The sequence below is a fragment of the Osmia lignaria genome, chromosome 12 (assembly GCF_051020975.1).
Source record: "Osmia lignaria lignaria isolate PbOS001 chromosome 12, iyOsmLign1, whole genome shotgun sequence".
Classification (NCBI taxonomy): Eukaryota; Metazoa; Arthropoda; class Insecta; order Hymenoptera; family Megachilidae; genus Osmia; species Osmia lignaria.
Genome location: NC_135043.1, coordinates 8,815,962 through 8,838,604, shown reverse-complemented (window position 1 = coordinate 8,838,604; position 22,643 = coordinate 8,815,962). Strand labels below are relative to the sequence as shown.

Below are 22,643 nucleotides of genomic sequence, written 5' to 3'. Positions count from 1 at the left end.
AGGATTGATTAACGAGGCGCGTCGAACCGTGGCAATAACCGAACGCATACGGAATCGAAGTTAAATGGCAGGGGCAAAATTGATGGCGGTCAGGATCGTAAGTGGTTAATAAGATCCAATGATAGAAATAAATGAACCTGTCTATCTGATCTGTTTGTTTAATCAATTTTCATCGGTTCTATGGGAGATAGAAGTTAATATTTATTATTAACACTTTAAAATGGTACTATCTGGTACATTTTCGACAACTGCTTCTGTAATGAAAATATCTTGTCATTTCATAAGTGACTGTCATATTAATAGATGAGATTAGATCGTTTCTCAGAGTCGCGAGAAAAACTGTCGGATCGAAACGAAAGCGAACAGATAACTAATTAAACTGACACGATAAATTCCTGTTCCTGGGGATACGTGATCACGTTTCAGGTATCGTAATTCATCAAACTGACGAGGTACGAGCATATAAATAATTAATTAAACAATCCTGAAAAAGTTTGATTCGGTTGGAATTTAAATCTGCCCCCTGGCTTTTCAGGCTGAATGAGAACGAGCCACTGGACTCAACGTATGGAATTAATTAAAAATTAGTTAATAGGACGATGAACACGTGTCGGATTAATCTTTTGGTGACCTTCGATCGTTCATCTTCGTTTGAAAATATTGTTTTTGTTATTCGTAAGATGAATAACACTTGTACCTTGATAGAGATCGGTAGATGATTTGACAAATATCGATCGATTGATTTTATTTTTGTAAAATCTGTGTTTGTACACTTGTTAAGAGCAAAGTACGATTGAAGTTGTTTAATATAAACATTTCACAGATGTTTGAACAACGTTCTCGTTGATTTGACTTCGGGAAATGAAAGGAAAACGTCCAACGTTTGGTACACCTTATTTTGACGATCATTAATTTTATTTGCAGTTACACTCGTGAAATCGATACGACGAGTAATTAGCAAACGGTATCGAGGAACATGAATTAACCGAGTTATCTTGTATTTATTGCCAAGCTTTTAACGCCGATACACTTTCCGTCCGACGCTTTAATGAGCACGTGAAATGAACTGGAATAAATACGGACCTCAGCTCATTATTCGTCGAAAAAAGAACATGTCCTTGCTTTCCTCTTTTACCTATCTACACTTTTTCTTCGCGAATGTTTGTTTAATTTTAACGTCCGTTTTTCCGGAAATTCTGAGAGAAAATGTTTCATAAACGTGTGATTTATTCAAATCTCTGAATAAATTGAGTCGAAAGATAAAGGTAGATACTAAACAGCATCGGAAGACAATTGAACACTTTTGTTCTTATCCCGCACGATTACCGATTAACGCGGTTCCGATTCACACTTTTTCTTCCTTTGTCTCTTTCTTCCGCTTCCGTTCCTCGAGCAAACCAATTATCATTAAAAGGAACCCCTTTGGCTACCTTCTTTTTCCTTCTCCCCCTTTCGCCGCCCCTCGAAGAGGAAACTAATTACTACCGCAAAGAAACCCTCCTCCTCCTTCCCTCTTTTTTTTTTTTTTTTTAAAGCGACTCGTTTTCACGTGCCGGTTCTCTCGCACGATTCTTTAAACCGTCCAGACTCGGGTCGACGACTAATTGATACTTTTAGAACTATCCTCGGTCACTTTCTCCCTCATCGTTCGAGGCGAGCGACAGAAAACGTATGAAAAATAAATAGCCGCGAGAAGGATAGCCGCAATGGAGTACGGCGACATTGAAACAACAACAACGACGGTCCATTTGCGAGGAGTGGCGCACGGGCCACGGTCGTTGGCCGACATGGTTTCGATTGTTGCATCGCTCCTCTTTCCACCCCCTTTCTACCCCTCTGTTTCTGCGCTTTTTTTTTCTCTCCTATACGCTACTGGCGCCGTCACGAGACAGGAGAAAACAGCTGTTACCTGGCCACCCTTGGAGTTACGCGCAAACGCACCGCGGAAAAGCAATTCGTGGGCCATTGCGGTATCGCTCCAAATTTCGCGTCGATAAAATTTTTTACGGCGTATTCGAGACTTTTACAATGACTTTAGGTCTCTGTATTGTGCAGTTCACATATTGGCCATTTTAGGCGATTACTTTTGAAATACCATAGCTTCGCTAAAAATAAGATATAGAAATTTTTCTGAACCGTGCGCCCAGCTAAAGACTTTCATGAAACACAAAAGTTTCGTACGTGGGGAGCAGCGGTAACGAAGCTCCTTCAGTTGCAGCTCAAACACATTAACATCGAGCAAATTATTATACATGAGACGAGTTCGCCTTAAGTACGAAAAAACCGTCTCGCGAGTAAAACGTCTACTTTTCCTTTCTGGAAATGCACGTGCACAGCCAGAAACGAGAGAGTTGAAAAGCTTCGGCCGGACGTACCCGCGCGACCGGTATGATTAACCGAGTGACTAATTAGAAGAATAAAAAAGAAAAAGCGCGGGAGCACTCAGGAGCGCAAACATAATTAGGGGGCAGACCCGGGAAGAAATAAAGAAAAAGGGGTAGATTGTTTGAGGACACGCGATCCACCGTATTCCTCGGCCAAAGTCCACGATGACCGACTAGCCATCGCTAATGGCGACGGTAAAAAGTGTTTACACGCGTTTACAAAGAGCCCGGGATCCGCCCAAGATCGGGCGACTCGCTTAATTCTCCGCGTTGAAACAGAAAGTCGGCTGGCTTTCTCACGAACGACCTGTGGAGCTGTTTCACAACACCGTAAATATGCACACGTAACACGCTTAACGTTTTTGTTGACGGCAAATAATGGTATTCGTTTCACGGAAGTTAAACGTGACCATTTCCGTGGTATTAAGTGGAGGCCGGGATCGTTTCTAATTTCTGATTCTTACTTTGTCCCACGCTTCATAATTATTGTTGCACTTCAGATATTCTGAGATTAATTATCTAAGGTTTAAATATTGAGGATAAAGAAAAACCTTGGGATATTGGATAAAAAATAGAAGATTTATAACTGGACCTCCTGCAAAATGGGGCCCGAGACTGTAGCCTCCCTTAGATCCACCTTTAATTCGACTCTAATTGTAAATCTACTTATTTCTCTTCGATCAGTTCCAAGATAACATTGTTTCCCATCAAGTATCACGTGGAAAGACAATTAAAACAATTAACAAATATGATATAAACTTCATTAAGGAACTCTTTCTAAACTTAACACAGATAAGATTAATTTATTTTTTGTTGATATTATTCTATTTTTTAACTTCGCTATGTGTTGAATTATAGTGTTAGTCATCATAGAATAGGTAAAAAAGATGCATGCGCATTTTATTGATATCAGGTGTTTTTATCCGTGTATTGTCGGAGATAATGCTTTTGTTGTGATCAGATGCTGAGAAGAATTATTTCTTACTCATCCTCTTTCAAACGATAAAAAAGAGATAACGTGTAAAAACCTGTTGCGTTTACTAATACCATCGCAAGTAGAAGTAACGCGTTGTAGCCAGACACGTCAGCCAACTTGTACAGAACTGCAGGTTTAACTTAGGAACGTTTTAATTCAATTTTCTTGGAAAAGGAAAACCCTATTCTATGCTTTTAATCTCCTTCCATATGATACTTTTTGCTTTGTGATTTCATTCAAAATGTTAGCTTAAAGATAGTAGTTAAAAAAATAAAATAAAAGAATTTAATTTTAATGAAAGGTTACTGTTTAGAATAAAAAATTCGAGAGAGTATTTATTTAGTAGAGATCAATTTTAATGCATCACATGATAAACTGTAAGCTATAATTGTATTGTTTAATTAGTTTCAAATCGAAACAATTAATTAATTCATTTTCTCAATTAATATTACGTAATTTATTGTATTTGTTGATTATAGTAATATTCATTAATTCATCAATATATAATGCACAATATATGACATAAGCATAATAATTTATGTTTATTTTCCATTGATATAATGGCAGCAGAATTTTTACAGCACAGTAATTAATATAATGTAATTATAACCATCTAAAATTGCTTTCTGAGAAAATGTGAATGTCTATCTAAATAGAGTTTTTCATTCTTTAACCCTTGGATGGCGGACTTTTTTCTCTCTTATTTTTCATTTTCTAAATTTTACACTGTTCTCTTAAAATTATTCTTCCTCGAAGGTTGTACGCTTCAACAAAGCGTACAAAACATTTCTTTCTCTAAATCGTAGAATACGGAACAATTTCGCGTATCCGCAATAGAAACCCGCAGAAATTTCAGCCGCAACAGTATGCCACTAGCTGAACGGTATGTACACCGAAAAAGTGAGAATCCGTAGCCAAGAATAATCGAATTAACCGCACGTTATAGAACGTTAAAATTTTTCGTGGCCAATCGTTCCACGTTTGTTACCCCCTTTTCTCTTATTCTACCAGTTTCCGCTTTCTCTGTCCCGTGTCGACTGTTCCCTTCCCATCAGTTTCTCCGTACCCACGGAGGTATGGTAGGTGGGCAAGCTTACAGGTCGTCGTGAATGATCAAACAATCGTACGACTATTAGCAAACTATTACAATATCGATACTGTACGATCGATCGATAGATAGCGGCTAGCCATCAGCTGTTGCTCTGATCGAGTATCTCCGATAGAGCGTGGCCTGGCATCGCTACAGCGGCCACAGTGATCCCCTAAATTGATCCTCATAAATTGCCAGTCTGAGTGGTCGGAAACTTCGCCTTTTAACCGAATGATGACGTGTGCCTGATTCTATCGATACGTTTTGCAAGATGATTTAATTGCCGCAAACCCGACTCTGATTCCCAAAGTCCCTTTCCACTTGATTCCCAATGGCTTTTGATTTTTACGAGATTATGACCATGCCCATGACCATGGATTTGTTGAATCTGTTTAATTTTACTCTTAGGAAAATTTAAAATTTTCAAATTACACAATTGCACAAATCTACAATTTTTAAGAGCTCCATTCTGGAAAATATTCCTAGCTAAACCAATGACTTCATGACGTGAAATATTGGTAAATGAACGCGTTAAATAGAAAATAATGGAATCATTCTGTATTACGTTCTAAATCAGACACCTTTCGAATTCACGCGTAACGAGTACGACGATTCGTCGACGGACTGAATGCCGATGGACGTCGTCGTGACGGAAAAGTTTCGTTACGCGTATCGCTTAATGCCACCCTCGTTAAGACAATTTTATCGAGCGAAATTCCTACATTGCACACCGTCACGACCCTATATAACACGTAGCCGCGCAATTTTTTATTGTCCAACGAGTCGACGGAGCGTGAAATGTTGGCGCGCAAAGAAAGAGAGCGACATAGTTGAATCTATCGACGATCTACCGGTCCAGCTGGGGCAGTAATTTATCCAGTAATTCCTCCCGAAATAAAAATATATCCAATTAAAAACTCGAAGTGTCTATTTCGTTTTAATGGTTAACCCATGAATCATGCTAGTTATCGGGTTATCTATGTTCCAGTTTACAGACAAGTTGAAAACAAATTCTGGAGGATTTTACAAACACGTAAAGTAACTTATCATGGGTGATTTATGGTTTCCTATCAGGTTAGTTTTGAGAAATAAAATGACAGGCTTAATAGAACAATTTTTTAATTAATCGAGATATATTCTGTTGGAAGAAGAAAAATTAGTAGCAGTGATCTTATAGTTACCATTTTTAAGTTAACTTATATTTTGGAAGATAAAAAAATAATTTTTACTAATTTTTAATTATTCTTTTCATCCCTTAAAAATAAGATTACAATTTATCTGTTTTTCATTTAATAACGATTTGTGCAGTTCAAACAACTGACACAGAGCGGTAGTGGTCGGTGTGTATCGCATTATTTTTATTGCTATGCCGAGTCAGCGGATTGTAAAATATAGGGAAGGGGAGTGGAAAAAAAAAAGCGTAGTATGGCGGTACATAAATGTAACCCCGACCTAGGGGAACATTCGCGGCGGGAAAATAGGCGGAGAAGGGTGCGCCTGGTATACGCCATTCAAAATCGATTCCGCCAGCGTGGCGTTATAGCCTTCGATGAACGGGTCACGACCGTGGAAATATGAATGAAAAACGGCTATGCGCGGTTCTTCGGGAAAAGCTCCGACTGGAAAAAAAGGAGGCGACCCATGCTGGCCGGACATCGATCGACCACGTGCTCAGCACCTGTTCGACTTTACCCGCCCTTTTTCTCCTACTTTGTAAACACTTTCATCTCACCTTGTGTATACCTACATTTTTTAATCGTTCATTCATTAAAATTCGAAAAATTATATTTTGCTCTTATAAGATTTTTAGTTTTCTTAATTCTTATAAAAAGGGTAAGAAAAAGAGCAAGAAAAAGGGTTGATAGAAATTTCAACTTCTTTAAGGAGGAGATTTGTTGAGGCTATTAATTAGAAAATATTGAAAATATAATGTAGATTTTGTATTCCAGAAAACTATTGTATTTTCATTTATGTATTTAACACTCGGATGGCTGGCCATGGAAAGAGTTGTCTATTTATAATATATATTTGTTGTTATTTTGCAAATTTTTCACATCAACAGTCCGTACGTGTAAACAGTGCGTATCTTATCAATTTCCGGTTTTTGTAATTATGTCAGTAGATGCGGCTTGCTGTTTGTCACTGTTTATGTAAATTAGTTACAATTAACGCAATCAAGCATAACAGGTTATAATTTTCACAAAAATATCTCTTATCAGTATACGTTCTTATCTTATACTACTCTAATTTTCCAACGTAAATACGAGACTAGTAATTCAGCTAAGTTTCTTCTTCCTTTAACATCACCTTCTCCAAAAAATGGTATCGCAATTAACTCATTAAAATTCAAATTAACAATTCCACTTCGTTCTTTCAGATCTCTGTAAGGTACAATTCCCTAATTCTTCACCGTCCCCTCCTTCATCCATTCAGCTTAGCTGATCAAACTTCGAACTAACAATTCTGTTTCATTCTTTCAGATCGCCGGCAAACGTACATATCTCGAAAGGCTATCCAACGGCGTAACGAGGGATCGCGCCGTTCGCTTTTCCATTCTGACGTTTAATCATACTTAAGGTCCTGATCCATGGAGGCATTCCCGTCCAGGACGTCAGTCAGGTACGTCGAGCTAATTATGAATTTCTACCCTACCCACAATCAATTTTCCCCGGGAACGAAATTGCCGGTAAATTGACGTCGCCGGTAGCCTCCTCGGCTAGCCGAACTATACTTCCAGACTATCCGTTGCCCGTGGTAGTGCCGAGACTCTGGGGGATCATGCCGGGCTCTTTGTGCTCCGATGGTTAGCATCGAGCAACACGTAAGTGTAACAGAGACGAGTAGATAGATTCGAGCCGGTTAGAGAAGGACGTTGTCCGAGTTAGCTGAAACTAGGGAGCGAGATAGGTAGAGTGGTTTTTGGTAGGTGGGCTACAAAGGCGAAAGGGTGGCCCGTGAGGGTGGACCTAAGCGAGGATAAAGGAGAAGGAGAAAGCACACACCAGCATGGTGTATGCCCCCTTTTGGTAGGTGGGCCGGAGGACGATCAATAAGGAGCATCGTTGGTGGGGGGTCTTACCAGGACCTCAAGCTACCCCCTACGTTGTTCTGCTTAGGGTGAGGGTCCGCAAGAAAGAACCGAGAAAATATTCTGAAAGGGGTCGGTGCCGGGTGTCTGTGTGCGCGCCTGACCGACGCTCAGTCCGTGAACTTTGTCCCCCCTTTTCGTCCTCTCGCAACCTACCCTCACAACCGTGGCAAGATTACACACGTACCGGGACACGTAAGAGCTGGCATCCGGCTCTTTCTACGACCCATTCTCCTTCCTTCTCCATCCACCGACACTTTAGCCACGTGTGCTCGCGAGCATCGCCATAGAAGGGGTTGGCACGGACAGAATTTCGGAGAAAACGAGTCTGAAGAGGAAGAAAAAAAATTGCTCGAGCAATTACTCTCTATCTTTCCCTTTTGTGGGTAAACACGGCTATACTTGATGAACGAATTCTTTCGCGAAAAGAAAAGCTTAGAGAAAAGAAAGGATTTTCTTTTTTTTTCTTCTTTCGGTAAGATGTTTCTTTTCTTCTTCTTTTTTTTTTTTTAAATAAGATATACGTTCTGGGTGCATGAGTTACGAAGCTAAGGAGAAACCATGTTAACGTTAATTGAGATCCAAGTGCTTGCTTGTTTCCACTGCGTTTTTTTAACGACCACGTGGTCGGACGTTTTCACGCGAAGAAAAATACCATACACCTGTTTGAATGCGCTCCTCGTCCACGTTCTTTGGTACACGATGGGTGGTTCGAAGAATCGAACAAGTTTCCTGACATATTTCGATTTGTTATCATTAATCATTGTTTTTCAAATAAAAATTAGCACATTAACCTTGATATAGTTTCTTCAAAAACGACGAGGAAAAATTATAACGACATTTCGACAAACCGACCGATCGAGATCCCGCAAGAGTAATTACGTGAACCTGAGTCGGTTGCATCGGGTACCGGCTTGCCACCGTCGGGGCTGATAAAAAATGACCGCAACGAGGTTACGTCGCGGATCGATTTAAATCTAATTTCCCGTCGTGTAGAACGACCGCGTGGCGCCAAAGCCCGTCAAGGAATCAGTGTCAATTAACGACGATGAAAGCAAAAGCTGGATGCGAAGCCGTCGGAGATCGGCCATGAATATTCATCCCCCTTCGGAGAATTTAATAGCCGGTAGGCTTTTCTATCCACGGCTACAACCTCCGAAGAAAAGAAGAAACGACGATGCAGCGGCGGTACAGAATCTGTTCACCCTTCGAAGTGAATATCCCTCGATGTTTGATCGGTACCGGTCATACTTTCTTCCATGGCATAAATAACACGAGTGTACACATACACGTTTGATACATGCGCGCGTGTTTATAGGAGCCCTGGGGAAGCATCTAATCCGTCGGGTGGTCATTGTTGTCAGACACATTGGGGTTTGTTCTTGAGGCAGCTCGAGGGAGGAGGAGAAGGTGGCGGATGAGAAGGAGGCGGTGGTAGGTGGTCAGATGGGTGATTCGAAGAGGGTGAACCGAGGAAAGTGGGAGGGTGAGGGTGGTTAGCTTTATTGATCTGTAAGACTGCCAACCTACACACTCTGCTTACCCGCCCTCCTCTTCGTTCTCCACATTCACCACCTCCGGCTTTCTCTTCCTACGATGTACCTACTCTGGGTATCTCTTTCTACCTAGATCTCTATACCTGGCTGCTTCTCTGATCCTCCCTATCTCTCTTTCTCTCACCTACAAACGTATCCTAGCAAGCCGGCATTGTCACTCTCTCGCACTTTCATCCCTCTTCCGTCGCTTTCTCGTTCCTCCTCCTACCGTACCGTAAGCTCTACGTACCTACTCCAAGCTACCCTTAACGCTGGCTTAGCAAGGGACAACCCCCCGACCATCGCCATCGCCACCAACGCCGACGTTTCTCTCACTCATCCCCCAACGATTCGATCTTTCTCTTCCACATCACACGCCACCTCTTCGCCGTCGCGGCCCTTTTCTATCCCCCTTCGACGGACCTCCTGGATTCACAAGCAGCTAACGAACACGCAAGTCGCTTAAAACCCGCGCTCAAGCTGCCTCTCATTGTGTTTGTGTAACGCCCGAAGACCGCACCGACAATGCGCCACTGTCGTAACTTTTACGACGCGCGACCCTTTCGCGAATTTTCTCCCCTTTTCTTCCACGAACATCGTTTCTTCTTCTTCGCCGTCGTCGACATCCACCAGTCCGACCCCCCAGGCCGACCAGTTTTTCCTCTGTTTGCGCTCTACCTCTTGATTCTACCTTTCTCTTTTTGTAGACTCGCGTGCAACCCGGCTCTTTGCTACCCCTACGGTACACGGAGAAAGGATTTAGAGGTTTTTCTTCGATGTTTCTTTGCCCCCGGCTCTCTGCGACGCGTTAACCGAGCGGGAGGGTTTGATTGTCGCCCAGCTGAAAAGGGGATATTCATTCTTTACTCTTTTCTTTCGCGCTGATAGAACTTGATCGCGGTGATCTTGGAACAGGATAATGGCCGAGAAAGATTGTTTCTTTTCCTTCTTTTTTCAATTTCGTGGATCGTAACTGCCGCTCTACAGGTTGGAAATAGATTGCAGTTTAAAAATCTCCCTTTGTTCAAAGTAAATGTGTGGTAAATTATTGGAAATCCATGTACTTCAGATCGCAATTAACATTTCTGGACGTCTTCCTCAATTAAATTCTCTCAATTCGTCTAAGATCGTTAATGAATCGTAATTACACTTTACGTAATTACATTCTTGTACCCTTTGAACGTGAATTCGTCTCTAGAGTTATATACTAGGAACTGAATACACAAAGTGTCCCGTAATTAATGATACAATCGGAAAAACAATTACACAATTTTCCTATTTATTTTCAATTTAAAAGTAAATACACTCACTCCCAACACCACTGGTTCTATTTTGAAGATCATCTTTAAAAAGAATGCGAAATTTTACAAGGATCGGAGTATAAATTAATTTTCTCCAAAATTAAATTAAATTAATTAAGTATTATCGTACGTTCTCTTATTTTACTATCAGTTCCACGACACTCTGTATAAGTGATTTCGAAGTGGCCGGGAACAATTTCGTGATCCAACCCTCTTTCACCCTCGCCAATTGTCTACGTCGCCCTCTCTCTGATTCACCCTTTCCTTGTCGGGGGCATTTTTCTTACGTGACCCTTTCCTCCGTTAGTTCTCGACCTTCTGGCGAACGTCGAGGCGGCAATCGCGCCTGTGTGCGCAAGGGTCTCCGGCCACCCACACCGACACGCCTGGATGATCCTCCCTTCTATGACGTGAGATTAAATTCTAACGGGCCAGCTCCCCAACGTACAGGCATTTTTCTTAGCTCGTCCGGTAAAGGACTACATGCCTAAATTAATACCCAGTCGTCCGCACACACGCGTTCCTCCAAAGGCGGACATTATAGTACGCTGCCTTTAGGCGAACCCTCACACGCGCGCGCTTCCGTTAAGTATGGTTTACGTTGATGGAAGCGGGGCGTATGTTAGAACGCACACACGACGTTGCATGGTTGGAATACTCGTACCGCTATACAGGCATTTCGAACCCCCCCGTTGAATTTCTAGCGGCCATTATTTAGCGCGCTTAGAACTTGCTTGCCGTGGGGTAATGGCGCCCTTTCCTGCGCCTGTGTGAAGCGTACGGAGCATCGTCCGACGACGACGATGACGACGCCGTTGCCCGAGGGGGGTACCACGGTTGAAAGTCCAGCTTCGTGGCAATCTGGGAATTCCTGTTACTTCTTTTCCCTTAATGAGTCAACCCCTCGCTGAATTACCGGAACACAAGCTACGACGGTCAGAGACGCATGAAAATGTTTTTAAGAGTATAACAAATAATATAATCGAATCATTGATATTATCAACCCCTAAAATATTCAATTACAATTCATAAATTGAAAAAAACAGGAAATTCTCTTATTCGCATTCATAAACACTTGAATAGAGAGAATAAAAGCTCCATTCGAATCAATAAGCTTTCGATATAATGATTGTATTATAATTTTGCAAATCCTCCGTATTAGGATTCGAGTAATTTCAAAGCGAAATACATGAAATGCCACGGATTTAGTTAGCAATCTAATAAGAGTTCGTGTAAACCCGAAATAATTTCCCCGTCCAGCATTCTCAGTTTCTAATCGCGATGGCTGCACATCTGTCTCCCTTATTCCCGGGCACGTCGATCCCTTTTTCCCGGGACTGTACCGCTCCGGTGGACTTAGATTTAGGGGCTGCTAGTTGGGGGTAGTTCGCGGGGGTCGACGAGGAGAGACTGTGAGTCGAAGGCATAGAAGAGGGGCGAGGTATATGGGGGTCGAGGAAGAGGGAGGGTCGGTTGGTTCACATTTACATAGCGGACCCGGCAGGACTAGATGACTAGGCGGTGGGATATTAAGAGGGAGAAAGGGGGTAGGTGGTGGCAATTCTGGCAACATGGCCGCGACCGAGCGGTGCGACGTACACCAAGTGAGTTCCGGGAAATGCTGTTCCAAGGGGTGTAAGGAGGGGGTGGTCTGGATTTCCTATGCCACCATCGCCTTCTCCTCGCCCGACCCATCCCAGGGCCACCCTTAACGTCTGCTTAGATGCGATTCTCACACCCGGTTTTATTCGATTATTAAGGGCCGCTATTGGATTAAGCACGATTCCGCGACTGATTTCGCGCTTCGTCCTCGTTCGACTAATCTGCCTCTCAAAATGTTTCTCCCTATCTCGAAACCCCCTTCGAACAGGGTTGAACGCCCTTGCTGATCGGTCTCGACGTTGGTGTCGGTGAAGTTTCTCCGTGGAAAACGCTCTCCCTGCTCTCTTTGGAGAACCAGCGTGATAAGGGCAATTAGAGACGTGATTAAGGATAGGATCAAGTTTTACATGTAATCACAAATCTAAGTCGCTTCGAAAATTCTCGGTTTTGGAAATTCAAATACGAGATGACTTTGAATTTTATAAGTACTTTCGAAATTGAAAAAAAAGTAAGGTGGTGACTACTGGAAGCATCACCCTTTCACTGAGATTGACACCCTTGGGCGTTCAATTAATTTTACTAATTAGAAAGTATCGTCGCTTTCTAATCTAAAATTCTATCTTTTGTAAGTACAAATACAGAAGAAACCAAGGGAAGGATGAAGAGCAATAACCAGAGAAAGAATTTAATCTCCTCGAGCAGAATATTGTGGGAAGTCTTTCGTGGCTTTTAGTGGGATTCATCTTTATGCGTGATTAACTTCTCGCGGTTAGATCCCTACATCTTGCTATTTTTTTCTCGTAAACGTATTTCTGTGGTTTCGTTTAATTGAATAAAAAGGGAATATTGTTTAATCCCTTCGTATTTATTGACAGGGCATCTGATCAATTAATTTCTATATTATTCAGGATTTTTTTTTCAATGTAAATCGAGTGCTGTCAACGAAAAACTACGTTAATTCTTGTCGGTGTAATTCTGAACGTCGCTAACTCATCCGATCAAAACCGTGAAACTTGAAGGTATGAGGCTTAGTCCTAATTTAAAGGTGGAAGTGAAAAGCATCCGTACCGGCGCTAATTTAAGGCCGCCGCTGCCCGCTCATTTATTTTAACCGCTCTCCCGCGGGAGAGTCGGTGTCGAGGGTGGAGGACGGGCGTACGAGCGGGTATGGCCGGGCTGAAAACGGGTGGAAGAGTACAGTGGTCTGGATGGTGGGTGGTTGGGGTGGCACGGGTGGCGGAGGGTTGGATAAAACGCGGTTTAGTTTAGTTGCAATTCGCGTTGAAGCGCCGGCTGAACAACGGGTTTTAGCTCCGGCTTCCAAGAATGCCGGGGTTACCCTGTTACTTGTTCATTTTGCTCGTCGCAGCAGGCTTTCAAGTTTAGCTTCTTTTCAGTATCATTCGGTCAAGGCCGTTTTATAACGCGCCACGAGCCCGACCTGTATTTATATTTATCTCTTGTTTCTCTCGTGTTGATATTATGAGAATAAATAGAATTTTCTTTCTTCTTCTACTTTGCCCTAAAACCCTTGCGACGATACGATTGTTTTGTAGGGGAACAAATTATTTTATTGGAAAATTTATTTATCTGTAATTGAATTAAATGAAACGAAGGAAATTTAGAAATACACTAAAATAGTTTGGAATAAAAATGATTCAAAGCTGAGTTTTGAAGCATTGTTAGAATAAAAAAAATTTCTTTACGGTGTAATAATGACTGACGTTCTATTAATGCTTTCGCTCGTTTACTTTAGCTAAAATTGACAATATCATTTATAGAACGTCTGACGTTTGTCCTTTCAGTGTTTAATTTTAATTGAACGAGAATTAGAACGTCTTTAATTTATTGAGACTGACAGGGTAGAATTAATTGTTGATTCAATCACAGGTGTTTTGGTCGCTACTTTCGGGTAATTTTACTGGTCGAGGGAAATTCAGTAAGACAGATGTGACAAGAAATTTAGATATTCTACTGCTTTTACATTATTTTTCTGTCAATTACTGAAGTACCATTAATCCAAAATAACGAGTACATGATGAAAGAAAAAATAGAGATAATAGAATTGGATATTTCATTCTTTATTAAGAATAAAAGAATTCGTCTCGATCGGCGCATTTCTAAATTTTATACACTTCTTCTAAAATTATTTTTTTAATATATGAAACTTTGTCATATAGTCAATTTATTCACTGAATACAAATCGATACCCTATTCGTTGATTACTAGAACGTTGTAATGACAGATTGAAGGGGAATAGGAGAGGGTGATTGGTAAGAAAGCGGTAAATCGGGGGTTAATTCCGTTACGTCGGAGTGATACCAAGCGATTCGCAAAAAAAGAAAGAAAAAGAGAAAAGCAGACGCAAAAGAAAAAAGCGTGGAGGAACGAACGAGAGAGGTAGAGGAGGTTGCAAGAACGCCGGGTGAAAGCAGCTTTAAAGCGATCTCAACGAGAAAAAAGAATGTGCAACCGCTCAACCGAGAGTGACGAAATAAATAAAAAAAGAGAAGAAGAAAAAAAGAGATCGAAGAATTCGATAAACCTCCAAACTGGCTAGTTTGTTTGAATTCAGATACTAGATCATGGCCTGCAGGGGTTTTTCACGTTGAAAAATGAAAGTTTAATTCGACGTCGCGTTCGAGGGCATTAGACCACGGTTGAAAGTAAAACTTTCTATTCCGCTGATAGAAATTATTTAGAAAACCGTGGGATTTTAATAGGACATTGGTAATATTTCTAATTTAAACTGTTTCATATATTGAGCGGATAAATGAAGTATTAATTAACGAATGGAATGAGGTGAAAATTGGAATGTAATTAAACAAAGATCAAATAATTATACAAAAGTAAGACTGAACAATATATTGTAATAAAAATTAAATTATTATTTTACTGATAAATGGGCAAAATTTAAATTTAGAAAAATTTGTATATTTCTGAACCCTCGGACGACAGACCCTGGAGAGAGCTCCAATTTTTATAGAATTCCGTATTTTGAAATTTGTTATTTGACATGCGGCGACCTATCACATCTACCATAAAATTTCCAAAAAGTATTCTATCCATACTTGCAACGTACCTCTCTATTCAAGAAACAACAGCAATGTGAAAACCACGCTGTCTGGTAATATCGCTCCTTGGTACATCAGTCTGGTCACCGTTGAAACTCTTTGTAGCGAATACCTCAAAGGGAACCGTCTCGCGGCATCTCCTTTATTCTTGGTCGGAAAAATGTCTCGACAGTATGTTCCATCTCTTTGGCAGAGAATCGCGTTGATGCGCGTCAGAAACCAAGCTCGACACTGAAAGCCACCGTGAACCCCCAAAGGCGATCATCGCGATCGCGTGAATCCCAGCTGAATCTAAATATCAAAGGGACTTCCTGGCCAAATGGAAACCTGAATGACGGCTGGGGGTCCTTTCGGTCCAGGTGGGGTCCGCACCGGTTCGTCTGGTTCATTCCAAAAAACTGGATCGTCGTGATCTCGTTGAGGGGTTACGGGAAAACGCAGCATCCCTTATGGTGGTCCAGCGTTGAAACATCAAGAAACGAGTTTACTTCACGAAACGAGTCGCGTGCAACCGTCCTGGTGGTCTATTCAAGATCGGAAACGAGTTTCGCGTGAAACCGTCCGTTGGTCCAGTTGGATCGAACAGATGAACCACTGGGAAGAATCTTAACCGTCTTCGAGATAAATCTTGACCATGACGGTTGACCGTTGTGAAATTTCCATAGCGAGAAATTTGAATTTCAGCAAGTTCTTTATTAGTACTCGTTGAGAACATTGGTGTAACTAGCTGGAAACCGGAGTATGGACCCTAACTTAATTATTTAGATTACTATTTAGCAAAAATTTTTAAAAATATCTCCACCCCTATTAGAACTAAATAAAAATGATTTAACGATAAGATGCACACTACCCACGCGTTCTATCAACAAATCAACGAAGAATCATAAAATACGCAACATTGAATCAAGAGTCGATGCACGTCGTTGTTCTCTCCGTCACAACAAACACTGACCATCGTCGTGATTTTCCATTAAAACATAAAAATAAAAAAGATTTAAAAAAAAAACATACACACAGAAAAAAGCTTCGTTGAAGCGAGCCACGCCGCCACTTTCACGTGTATCAAATATACAACGTGACAATGCATATCCATAGAGGAGCGTCGCCGAGTAGAAAATAATAAAAACGCGACAGCTTCTCGAAACGGACGACGCGTCCCGGATGTGACAGAACTGATCGGCGTACGTGACCAGCGGTGAAAATAAAGGCGATACACCTGACCTTATCCGGAAACGATAAAAAGGATGAAGCAGTTATTGAATAACGAGAGGTCAGTTCCCCACAAATGGTTAATAAACCTGGAAAAAAAAAGGATCGCCCATAAGACACACATGGGGGGTGGTTAAGGCTGGCGTTAATGATGCCCGCATGGCCGCGCGTTTTCATGGGGGTTGAAGAATATACGGCAGATGCTTTCACCATTGGTGAATAATTCTTCTTCAGTTTTTTTTTTTTTAAGCCTTGAACAGCGGAGCCTGGGTCAATTGATTCCTTACGATTAATTTAGAATATATTTCAATGTTGGGATCAATTTTATCAATCAAAGGAGCCCTCGAACGTTCGATTACCTCCGGCCCTAGAAATCTTAATTCGGTCTTATCTGCGGATTATAATAATTTCCAAGGATATAATAAATCACAGGGACCACGAACGGCAAAGAAGAATCACACAGGCGAGTGTCTATTGTTTGTAAACGTCATTGTTTTATTTCCATCGTGCAAATCCATTTGTATCTATTCCGCGTGGAACACCGCGTATCGCGAATTGTAACCGCTTGAACAAGATGCGCACGACACGTGAGCTGGTTTTTTTTTTTTTTTTTTTTTCTTTACCCACCCTCATCTCTCACCCTTTCACTCTCCCCTGATTTTTTTTCCAGTTCGATTTCAACACATTCAGCGTCGAGTGCATAACAAGAATAATTGTTGTATAGCCAGTTTCGGCAGGCGTTTGCGTGAAAAAGCGAAATTCGAGGGTATCCCATAAAACGTCACGAATATTTGAAAAATATTAAGATGTTTTTTTTTTCATTGTCCCATTGCCGCGTCGAGCTCGCGCCACCGTTTCGCATTAATAGAAATAAATCGCGCTACTTCACCAACGTTTCCAATAGAACGGCGAAAAAACAATGTTACAAAAATGCAACGACCAGCAAAATGGTTTGATAGATTTCGTTTTATAACATACAGGATATCGTGGCCTGTGGAACTAAGACTCTCTTTTCTTGCCTTAATACCATATTGTGTGTAACGAAGGATTGATAATAGGCAAATAGAAATTCAGAATTAAAGAAGGAAAAAACGATAGAAGTTTCAAAGCTGTTAGAGCGTGTCTCAGGCATTTAGTCGAACGAAAAGTTCGAAAACGAAAAACTTTTAGTGGAAAGTTGTAATCGGTCACTGACCAGAATCATGGAAGGGTGGTCTCAGGGGTTGCACCCAGGGGTTGCTGCAGTGCTGGCTGAGCGAACGTGCGAATAACCCCGTGGAACTCGAGTGATTTATGTTAATTCATGTTAAATTACTTTGTCCCGCGAATGCGGTGCGAGCCGTTTTTAGACGACAGCCGGAAAAGTTGAGCTTGCTCTGGCTCGTCGAAATTGTGTCAAGGGAAAGAAGACGAAAGATTGCTTTTAATTCTTTAGAATATTCTTTCTTAACTCGGAGAAGGGCTAACTTGAAAATTACAAAGCTTAATCCTCGTTGCAATTATCCAGCAAAAGGGTTCACATGTCCTATATTTTTTAATACCTTTCTTCTATTTTTTTATCCAAAATAAACTTTACTATTTTTCCACGAAATTGGGACTTTCCAAATAATTTTTAGATAACTTTATTGTTCATAAAAATAAAACGTCCCTCATTCTCATACTTGACTACAAAGCAATAAAATTCTCATTACAGTACATCGTGTTCATAAAATTGCAAATTTTTATGAAATATCACGATAGATTCATATTTTGCATTGCATATTCTGAAGCGATCAATTTAATTAGTTTTATAAAAATTACCAAATCTTAATTGGCAAATTATCCTTTAGAAATTTTGGGACATCAGTATGTGACTGCATTTTTAAATATTTAATGAACGAACCCGTAAAGTCGATAGAAATAAAATTTTTCCCTTACTTTATGGTCTTCATGATCATCAGTCTTATCCTCTCTCCTTTTTTTTTTCTTTTACAAAGGGTAAGCGGGCGGTGATTCCATAAATTCTGCGGGGATTTAAAATTACGCCAGTGGAACGAAAGGGCAAGAAGGAGAACGAAGATATATCTTCTGTGTCGGATGCATTCCGGATTTCCCCTATTAATACCAAACTTTACCCGTTCAAGATACGCTTCTCCTTTTTCCTCGAACGTTAGCCCCCCTTTTCCGTTTTAATATGGTATTTGAAAATCGTACGAGGTAGCTTCATTTTTTAGTAATTTGAGTAAATAACAAAAATTAGGTTCTTCTACGCTCTATAAATATTTAAAAAAATTTTGAAACAAAATTTTCGAAAATGTTTTTCATTCCCAAACTGAGATTCTTGATCATTAAACATCTGTTCCCGACAAAGTCAGCGCATTAATTTAATCGGCAACAGTGCGGTCAATTTATGCTTTATTCGTCGATTAATTAAAAAGATAATTTCCTATTGTAATTCCCGTTCGAGTTGAATATCTCTGATACCGGAATAAATCGATTCAACAGGTAAAATGTCTTCGATAATTAACACGATTTCGCGGTTAAAATGGGGGAAAAATAAATTCTTTCACGGGCATAGAAAACAGATACAAAAAGGGAGAAATTAATCTGTAATTACAAGCGTTTCGAATATTCCGAATGTTAATGCCGGCAGGACAACGGCAGGTACCGTTTGAAACTGAGCCAACACAATACGGATGTGTGCAAAGATGCAACAGTAAATATTTATATTTTTCGAATTTAATGGAAATTCGTGTTCCGCGCATAGCAAGCCAATCATGGATTAACGATTTATATTAACCGAATGTAACCGGCGCTTTATTTCCACAGATATTCCGGGCAAATAGACACGCGTAATCATTGCGTACACAAAATCCGTTAATATATTTACATTTTGATAAACCTCTTTCGTCGATAAGCGCTTCAGACGTGTAATCACTTGTAATATCATTGGGAATGTGGAAAAAAATCGAACACTACGTAAAGGGTTCCATACGAAAACGGGGCTTTTTTTATTGCACTCTCCAGATACAAACGAAATACACAGCGATAATTTATCGCTTCCATTTAGTATGGTGGAATGGAAAGAAAATGGCGAAACTTCTGTACATATTCCAAATAACATTTGATATATTACAAGCAATATTTGAAACGATTTTGTAAAGTTTGCCGATCATCGAACGCTTGGGTATAGAAAAGAGATTCCTCATTTTTCATTTCTTTTATGAAATCAAAAATATTTTTGCAACAGATAGCATTAAAAATTTTAACACCTCAAAAGTTGGTCAGCCAAAAATAGCAAAGGAAGACACCTGTCTAGCACGAAATAAAAAATGTCCCCCTAGCACTGCTCTTCTTGCTGTTCCAACTCTGCCATTCATACCGTCGCATCGTTCTCACTCGAAACTGAAAAAAAAGAAAAATACACAGTGGCTAAACGCGGAGGAAAAAAGAGGCAACGATAGGTGCGCGTCCGAGAAAGTTGAAACTATCGTCTAGCGGGACAGTACAAGCCCCATAAAAAAAAGGGGGATACCTGGTGATAAACCCCTCCCTGCGGTGTGTTGTGTCCATTTTGCATTTTGACACACAGAAACGGAAGCGGAGCTGGTATCTCCATCTCTGTTTCTCTTTCCGTTTAGCGGTCTGACCGTCGATGTAACGCTGTAACGCCACGCGCCACTGCAACGCGCTCGCTCGAGTTCGTTGTAACAGCGTGAAACGGTCACCGCAATATGATGAACGATGAATAATAAACGTTGTTATCGATGAACAACAAAACAACGCGAAGAATACCGCAAATAACAATTGGTGATCCTTTGCATGGAGGGAAAAGCCCCGGGTTCCCCGTTGTAAATCTTCGGTCAAATGTTCTTCCAATATTCTTGTCAAAATGACAGAGTTTAAAATTAAATTTAAATTGTGGCTATCATAGTGGCCCGCCATCTGAAGGTTAATTATTTTATAGTCAATTTACGGTGCCAGTCATCGATGACCCATACTATTTAACGTGTTAAATAAGCACTCAAGATGCACTCTATTACCACAATTTTCACTCCATTTAATCGTAGATTGAAATTGAATAATATCCAGCTTGTTGCTCGCACCTTCCTTTTTTTTTTTTAAGGGATGAACAGGGACGAGGTCGAGCAAGTGAAAAAGGTTTGCTCGGTTTATGGTAAATGGCCGTGTTTCGAGGGTGTACGTTCACGTTTGTTGAGACGGTGAAGATCACGCGAAGCGAAAGAATTAACGCGGTCAGTAATCATCCCCTGTGGTCGAGGTATTTAACCCCCTGCTCGGAATGATAACTCGGTTCGCTTTGAGCGTTTCGGTCCTTCTCTCTTCTTTTTTTTTTTTTTTTTAACCTCAACGAAAGTGTTTACCCCGTTTGGATTACTGGTTTCGTCTTCCGCTTAAAGTAGTTTATTTCCACGCTTTCTTTCTTCCCGATAAACCGGCTGTTTGCGCCGTGTAAATATTTAAACGAACTGAAGTATCAGCAACAAATTATTTATTAATGAAATTTCAAGGTACGGAAATGTATCATTTTGGTTGAAACGTTAATAACTGTCAGTGAAATTGATATAAATGGAGACGTTAAATTATTTTCCGAAAATGAAATAGAAACGAGAAAGTGATAATTAATATCGTTGTTTAAATTTCAGTTCGTTACAGGGATATACTGAACGTTAAAATTCTGTCATTAATGATTTATTGCTTGTATTTTATTTATTAATTCTTGATCAGCGGAATCTGGGTCAATGTAGACCTAAATTTACAAAAGTTAAATATACAGTTTTTAAAGGAAAAGATTTGATATATTGAAAGAATAATTTTTAAAGAAACAAATTGGGGCATAATATAATGTTACATAAAAAAAGAATTTTTTGCTCAATGTGAGATATAGTAAAATTTACATAAATAAATCTAAATAAAATAGTTCAATTATTTTCTTTCGTGTGATACCTCTGGGAACAGTCACCAATATGTAATGGTACATAGGACAAATGTTTGCATATGGACTTTGCCATAAGTTAAATGAAATACCCGAATCTACGTACACGGATTTCGTCATAAGTTTAATGAAATGCTCAAATATGTGCACACGGACTGTACTGTGACAATATATGGAACTGTCTATTTCTTCAACAATATACTCCAAGGTAGAACGCGAGTAGACAGTGAATAATTCTACAAATATGAATCTATCTGTCCATCTGCAATCTTATCATCCCTGAACTCGAGGATCTCATCCCCATCGTTTCTCAATGTCAGAAGGGAAAAGAAAAATTCCCTTTCTTTTTAATATCCTTCGTCTGACGAAGCGAAAGCTGACCGGACGGAAGCGAAGGCAAGGGCACGAAAAGCTTGCGAAGGGCCGGGAAATAGGAGTGGATGAAACGAGTTAGTCGAAACAGTAGAAACGGCATAAAATAAGGATAGCCAGAGGTTGGCGTAACGAGAGTAGAAGAGAGGCAACACATGGTTGGTGAACCAATCGCACGCTGCGCCTGACAACCAACCGACTACTATACTGCACCGTTGCGACCATTTCAGTTTCCTACTACAACGTTCCTACCTCTTTCCTTTTCTCTCCGTTGCATTTCGTCCAGCTTTCACCCTGTTACTTCTCCTCCTCGCACCTACGATACTATCGTTCCTCTATCTATCTATATTCCATTTTCTCTCGCTGTCTGCGTCCTACATCCTCTTTCCACCCCTATCGCCATCGTCCGTTCGGTCAACTAGCCTCTCTTTCCATTTCTATCTCCCTCGTACACATCACGTCTGTGTTTCACCCGTTAACTTTCTATCTCGCGCTCGCTCACGCCGCCGCGAAACGACGGAGCACCGGCCGATTTTGCATTTAAATTTGGTAAATTTGCCGGAGTTGGCAAATGAGCTGTGGGCATGGTGTCTAATACTCGCGCACGGACACGGCCGCCGATACACTGCGTCTAATGCCGCTGCAGAGAGTACGCGTGTACGTGTGTGTACAGTCCCTGACGAAAGTCGAGGTCACCGGCAGAAGGGCGTAAAAAGGTCACAGGGTTGGATAGAATAAAATGAATAACGTATGGAATTTCGGGGGAACAGCGAGGGATGCTGGATTGATACAAATGGTCCAGTAGACAATCGATAATTCTGTAATTTCAAGGCTCTTCAGGTGGGTTTTTCTAAGAAACAAGGAATTATCGAAGATTAACATTGGTAATTATTCTATTGTATAAAAATTCTATTGTGTCATTTGGTGGTTCTTAACTGGTACTAGATTAATTACCAGGTTAATTAACTTGTTATTTATTATTACATTATATTTCTTACTTTTTTAAGAAAAGGGTTCATCATCACCCTACCCAAAAGATAATCAACACCTAAAACAATTGACCTTGCAAAGACGTT

General features: G+C 40.6%; 1 long non-coding RNA gene across 6 annotated transcripts in view; it reads left to right on the top strand.

Annotated features, from left to right (window-relative positions):
* The window catches only part of LOC117603021 (uncharacterized), a 139,962-nt gene that overhangs the window by 35,221 nt on the left and 82,098 nt on the right, over nucleotides 1–22,643 (top strand). For all 6 annotated transcript variants that reach the window (XR_013063188.1, XR_004581110.2, XR_013063190.1 and 3 more), the window contains exon 2: nucleotides 6,931–7,069. This is a non-coding gene — a long non-coding RNA (uncharacterized LOC117603021). The remainder of the gene's footprint in view (nucleotides 1–6,930; nucleotides 7,070–22,643) is intronic.